Source organism: Octopus sinensis, linkage group LG3 (genome assembly GCF_006345805.1).
Source record: "Octopus sinensis linkage group LG3, ASM634580v1, whole genome shotgun sequence".
Lineage (NCBI taxonomy): Eukaryota > Metazoa > Mollusca > Cephalopoda > Octopoda > Octopodidae > Octopus > Octopus sinensis.
Window position 1 is genome coordinate 163657472 of NC_042999.1, and position 6640 is coordinate 163664111.

The 6640-nt window shown below is 45.4% G+C and overlaps 1 non-coding gene across 1 annotated transcript; it reads left to right on the forward strand.

Moving 5' to 3' along the window:
• Nucleotides 1-6059: 6059 nt before the first annotated feature.
• LOC115209974 lies at nucleotides 6060-6218 on the forward strand. The gene has a single exon (XR_003881345.1). It is a non-coding gene; the product is annotated as a 5.8S ribosomal RNA (ribosomal RNA).
• The last annotated feature ends 422 nt before the right edge of the window (nucleotides 6219-6640 follow it).

Consider the following 6640-nt stretch of genomic DNA (forward strand, 5'->3'; position numbering starts at 1 on the left):
AAACAACAGAAAAACACAAAACCGTTGTAAAAGTAAATGAGAAATTTTTACAGAAAATAAAATATTAAACGGTTTGAATCGCAATTTGTCAATGAACCAAAGAGCCAGTATCGAAGGAACTAGAAAGAAGCCGTAAACAACAAAAAAACACAAAACCGTCGTAAAAGTAAATGAGAAATTTTTACAGAAAATAAAATATTAAACGGTTTGAATCGCAAGTTGTCAGTGAACCAAAGAGCCAGTATCGAAGTAACTAGAAAAAAGCCGTAAACAACAGAAAAACACAAAACCGTTGTAAAAGTAAATGAGAAATTTTTACAGAAAATAAAGTATTAAACGGTTTGAATCGCAATTTCTCAGTGAACCAAAGAGCCAGTATCGAAGGAACTAGAAAGAAGCCCTAAACAACACAAAAACACAAAACCGTTTGATTAGTAAACAAATTTCTACAGAAAATAAAGTATTAAAAGTTTTGAATCGCTATTTGTCAGTGAACCAAAGAGCCAGTATCGAAGGAACTAGAAAAAAGCCGTAAACAACAGAAAAACACAAAACCGTTGTAAAAGAAACGAAGAAATTTTTACAGAAAATAAAATATTAAACGGTTTGAATCGCAATTTGTTAGTGAACCAAAGAGCCAGTATCGAAGGAACTAGAAAGAAGCCGTAAACAAAAAAAAACACAAAACCGTCGTAAAAGTAAACAAGAAATTTTTACAGAAAATAAAATATTAAACGGTTTGGATCGCAAATTGTCAGTGAACCAAAGAGCCAGTATCAAAGGAACTAGAAAAAAGCCGTAAACAACAGAAAAACAAAACCGTTGTAAAAGTAAATGAGAAATTTTTACAGAAAATAAAGTATTAAACGGTTTGAATCGCAAGTTGTCAGTGAACCAAAGAGCCAGTATCGGAGGAACTAGAAAGAAGCCGAAAACAATAGAAAAACACTAAACCGTTGTAAAAGAACTAACAAATTTTTACAGAAAATAAAGTATTAAACGTTTTGAATCGCGATTTGCCAGTGAACCAAAGAGCCAGTATCGGAGGAACTAGAAAGAAGCCGTAAACAACAGAAAAATACAAAACCGTTGTCAAAGTAAATGAGAAATTTCTACAGAAAATAAAGTATTAAACGGTTTGTTTGAATCGCGATTTGTCAGTGAACCAAAGAGCCAGTATCGAAGTAACTAGAAAGAAGCCGTAAAGAACAGAAAAACACAAAACCGTTGTAAAAGTAAATGAGAAATTTCTACAGAATATAAAGTATTAAACGGTTTGAAGCGCAATTTGCCAGTGAACAAAAGAGCCAGTCTCGATGGAACTAAAAAAAGCCGTAAACAAGAAAAAATCACAAAGCCGTTGTAAAAGTAAATGAGAATTTGTACGGAATATAAAGTATTAAACGGTTTGAAGCGCAATTTGTCAGTGAACCAAAGAGCCAGTATCGAAGGAACTAGAAAAAAGCCGTAAACAACAAAAAAAAACACAAAACCGTTGTAAAAGTAAATGAGAAATTTTTACAGAATATAAAGTATTAAACGTTTTGGAGAGCAATTTTTCAGTGAACCAAAGAGCCAGTATCGAAGGAAAGAAGCCGTAAACAACACAAAAACACAAAACCGTTGTAAAAGTAAATGAGAAATTTTTACAGAAAATAAAGTATTAAACGGTTTAAAGCGCAATTTGTCAGTGAACCAAAGAGCCAGTATCGAAGGAAATAGAAAGAAGCCGTAAACAACACAAAAACACAAAACCGTTGTAAAAGTAAATGAGAAATTTTTACAGAAAATAAAGTATTAAACGGTTTAAAGCGCAATTTGTCAGTGAACCAAAGAGCCAGTATCGAAGGAAATAGAAAGAAGCCGTAAACAACACAAAAACACAAAACCGTTGTAAAAGTAAATGAGAAATTTTTACAGAATATAAAGTATTAAACGTTTTGAAGCGCAATTGTCAGTGAACGAAAGAGCCAGGATGGAAGGAACTAGAAAAAAGGCGTAAACAGCAGAAAAACACAAAACCGTTGTAAAAGTAAATGAGAAATTTTTACAGAATATAAAGTATTAAACGTTTTGGAGAGCAATTTTTCAGTGAACCAAAGAGCCAGTATCGAAGGAAATAGAAAGAAGCCGGAAACAACAGAAAAACACAAAACCGTTGTAAAAGTAAATGAGAAATTTTTACAGAAAATAAAATATTAAACGGTTTGAATCGCAATTTGTTAGTGAACCAAAGAGCCAGTATCGAAGGAACTAGAAAGAAGCCGTAAACAAAAAAAAACACAAAACCGTCGTAAAAGTAAACAAGAAATTTTTACAGAAAATAAAGTATTAAACGGTTTGAATCGCAATTTGTCAGTGAACCAAAGAGCCAGTATCGAAGGAACTAGAAAAAAGCCGTAAACAACAGAAAAACAAAACCGTTGTAAAAGTAAATGAGAAATTTTTACAGAAAATAAAGTATTAAACGGTTTGAATCGCAAGTTGTCAGTGAACCAAAGAGCCAGTATCGGAGGAACTAGAAAGAAGCCGAAAACAATAGAAAAACACTAAACCGTTGTAAAAGAAACTAACAAATTTTTACAGAAAATAAAGTATTAAACGTTTTGAATCGCGATTTGCCAGTGAACCAAAGAGCCAGTATCGGAGGAACTAGAAAGAAGCCGTAAACAACAGAAAAATACAAAACCGTTGTCAAAGTAAATGAGAAATTTCTACAGAAAATAAAGTATTAAACGGTTTGAATCGCGATTTGTCAGTGAACCAAAGAGCCAGTATCGAAGTAACTAGAAAGAAGCCGTAAAGAACAGAAAAACACAAAACCGTTGTAAAAGTAAATGAGAAATTTCTACAGAATATAAAGTATTAAACGGTTTGAAGCGCAATTTGCCAGTGAACAAAAGAGCCAGTCTCGATGGAACTAAAAAAAAGCCGTAAACAAGAAAAAATCACAAAGCCGTTGTAAAAGTAAATGAGAAATTTGTACGGAATATAAAGTATTAAACGGTTTGAAGCGCAATTTGTCAGTGAACCAAAGAGCCAGTATCGAAGGAACTAGAAAAAAGCCGTAAACAACAGAAAAACACAAAACCGTTGTAAAAGTAAATGAGAAATTTTTACAGAATATAAAGTATTAAACGTTTTGGAGAGCAATTTTTCAGTGAACCAAAGAGCCAGTATCGAAGGAAAGAAGCCGTAAACAACACAAAAACACAAAACCGTGAACTAAAGAGCCAGTATCAAAGGCACTAGAAAAAAAGGCGTAAACAACAGAAAAACACAAAACCGTTGTAAAAGTAAACGAGAAATTTTTACAGAAAATAAAGTATTAAACGTTTTAAAGCGCAATTTGTCAGTGAACCAAAGAGCCAGTATCGGAGGAACTAGAAAGAAGCCGTTAACAACAGAAAAACACAAAATCGTTGTAAAAGAAATTATGAAATTTTTACAGAAAATAAAGTATTAAACGGTTTGAAGCTCAATTTGTCAGTGAACCAAAGAGCCAGTATCGATGGAACTAGAAAAAAGCCGTAAACAACAGAAAAACACAAAACCGTTTGAAAAGTAAATGAGAAATTTTTGCAGAAAATAAAGTATGAAACGGTTTGAAGCGCAATTTGTCGGTGAACCAAAGAGCCAGTATCGAAGGAACTAGAAAGAAGCCGTAAACAACAGAAAAACAAAACTGTTGTAAAAGTAACTAAGAACTTATTACAGAAAATAAAGTATTAAACGGTTTGGAGCGATATTTCGCAGTGAACCAAAGAGCCAGTTTCGAAGGAACTAGAAAAAAGCCGTAAACAAGAGAAAAACACAAAACCGTTGGAAAAGTAAATACAAAATTTTAACGGAAAATAAAGTAGTAGTCGGTAGGGCTGCGGACCAACGGGCGACCGGCGGAGGCCTTCCGCCGCTACCTCGTGCTAGCTGCAGTTTGTCATCTTTCGGTATTTTACGGGACGGACCACGTCGCCGTATCGACCGCTTGCATCTCGTGAACGCCTTCCGGCATCGGTGGCGGCTATGTCCACGCGTCCCTGGGCCATACCGCGATCTTGGATTCGTTCTTTGGATTTCGGGCACGGTAGCACGGCGGAGGAACGGGCGACTGGCGCAGGCCTGCTGCTAACGGCCCCGCTGCGCGTGGACGAACAGGAGATAGCGAGGCGGGGCGAAGGCGGCGGCCACCCGCCGGGCTAACGTCGTCTTAGGCTAATGTCTCGGGCATCCTGCCGAACGGTCCTGGAGACATCCACCTGCCGACTGCAAGCCCTCAATATAGTCTTGACCCCCTTGGGGTGCGACGGTCACGTAGAGCGTGACTATCCAGCCGGGGCCGACCCGTAAGCAGTTTGTCATCTTTCGGGATTTTACGGGACGGACCACGTCGCCGTATCGAGCGCGGGTATCTCGTGAACGCCTTCCGGCATCGGTGGCGGCTACGTCCACGCGTACGTGGGCCATGCCGCGAGCATAGGTTCGTTCTTTGGATTTCGGGCACGGTAGCGCGGCGGAGGAACGTGCGACAGGCGCAGGCCTGCCGCTAACGGCCCCGCTGCGCGTGGACTAACTGAGAAAGCGAGGCGGCGCGAAGGCGGCGGCCACCCGCCGGGCTGACGTCGTCTTAGGCTAACGTCTCGGGCATCCTGCCGAACGGTCCCGGAGACATCCACCTGCCGACTGCAAGCCCTCAATATAGTCTTGACCCCCTTGGGGTGCGATGGTCACGTAGAGCGTGACTATCCAGCCGGGGCCGACCCGTAAGCATACGGGTCTGATTCCTTCGACTTACGGGTCGGACCACGTCGCTCCATTTACCCGGTGCGTATCGCCACACACCCACGGAGACTGACGGCATCGATCGCGCCTACGTCCATGTTGACGTGGGCGAGAGCGCAAGGTTCGCTTCAGCCTCACTAGATCGGGCACGGTAGCGCGCCGGAGCTCCGCGCGACTGGCGCAGGCCCGCCAATACCTGCACTGGCCGCAGTTTGTCATCTTTCGGGAATTTACGCGACGGACCACGTCGCCCTATCGACCGCGTGTATCTCGTGACATCCTTGCGGCATAGGTCACGGCTACGTCCACGTGCCCGTGGGCGACACCGCGAGCTTAGGTGCGTTCCTTCGATATACCGGGCACATAAAATCGCCGCTTCGATCGCGTCGATAACACACACTCGTGGTCTTCTCTGATGGCCCGGAGAAGACGACCGAACCCGATCGCTTAGAGGAAGTAAAAGTCGTAACAAGGTTTCCGTAGGTGAACCTGCGGAAGGATCATTAACGCCGTTTCTCGAAAGAGAAAAACTTGCGATCCGCCCATTTCTTCCAAGTCGTGGCCGGGCCCCCACGCCCGAGTACCACCGAATGCTCTTGTTTCGGCCCTCTAACAGCGCAGCAGTAGCAGTCGCGGCCGCCCGCCGACTCGCCGCAACTCTCTGCTGCCGACCGCGCAACCACCCTGCCGGCGTCGGCCCGCCCTCATGGCGTCGGACGACGGTGCTTGCACGCTTTGCGAGCTCCATGACCATTTCTCTCTTCCTTCCTGCCTCGCCGACCGCGCGATTCGGCCTAGGCCGTGGGCGCCGCACGGCGCCTTCCGATGACCACCGTAACGCGCGGCCGTTGTTCCTCGCCTCCTAGCGTGCAGTTTCTTCGCGAAACTTGCCGAGCCACAAGTCGCGGCCGGGCCCACCCGCCCGAGTACCACCGAATGCTCTTGTTTTGGCCCTCTAACAGCGCAACAGTAGCAGTCGCGGCAGCCCGCCGACACGCCGTACTCTCTGCTGCCGACCGCGCAACCACCCTGCCGGCGTCGGCCCACCCTCATGGTGCTCGGACGACGGGGCTTGCACGCTTTGCGAGCTCCATGACCATTTCGCTCCTCCTTCCTACCTCGCCGTTGGCGTCGGCAGAGGCGCGCTTCGTTCCGCTGTCGACGCCTTCGAAATTTCTTTTATTTTTTCCGTCGCGCGGTTGCGGCCTCCTGGCGGGGACCGCTGCCGCTTTCCTTTCTGTACGTGTAGCGTGTAGTAGTAGTAGTAGCAAATATACCGAAACCCTGGACGGGGGATCACTCGGCTCGTCCGTCGATGAAGAGCGCGGCTATCCGCGTGAACTGATGCGAATTGCAGGACTCAGTGAACATCGACACCTCGAACACACATTGCGGCCCCGGGATCCTATCGTCCCGGGGCCCCGTCCGGTCGAGAGGCGGTCAAGACACGAAAACGCAGTCCGCCGCGGCCGTTGGCTGCGGCGGGGAGTCGGGAGTCGCAGGAAAGGGCGGCGCTCGCCGCGAGGCCCGCATTATCTCGATCGGCGGTGTTCATCGGCCCGAGTGTCGGGTTGCTTGGGAACGCAGCCCAAAGCGGGTGGTAAGCTCCATCCAAGGCTAAATACGGGGACGAGTCCGATAGCCGACAAGTACCGCGAGGGAAAGTTGAAAAGAACTTTGGAGAGAGAGTTCAAGAGACCGGTCGAGTAGGAGGGCGCCGCGGCGTGCATGGAAGCCGCGGGCGCGAGCCCGGGTGAAGCCGACCGCGGGTGCAGATCTCGGTGGTAGTAGCAAATATTCGAACGAGACCTTCGAAGACTGAAGTGGAGAAGGGTTCCGTGCCAACGGCGGTCGAGCACGG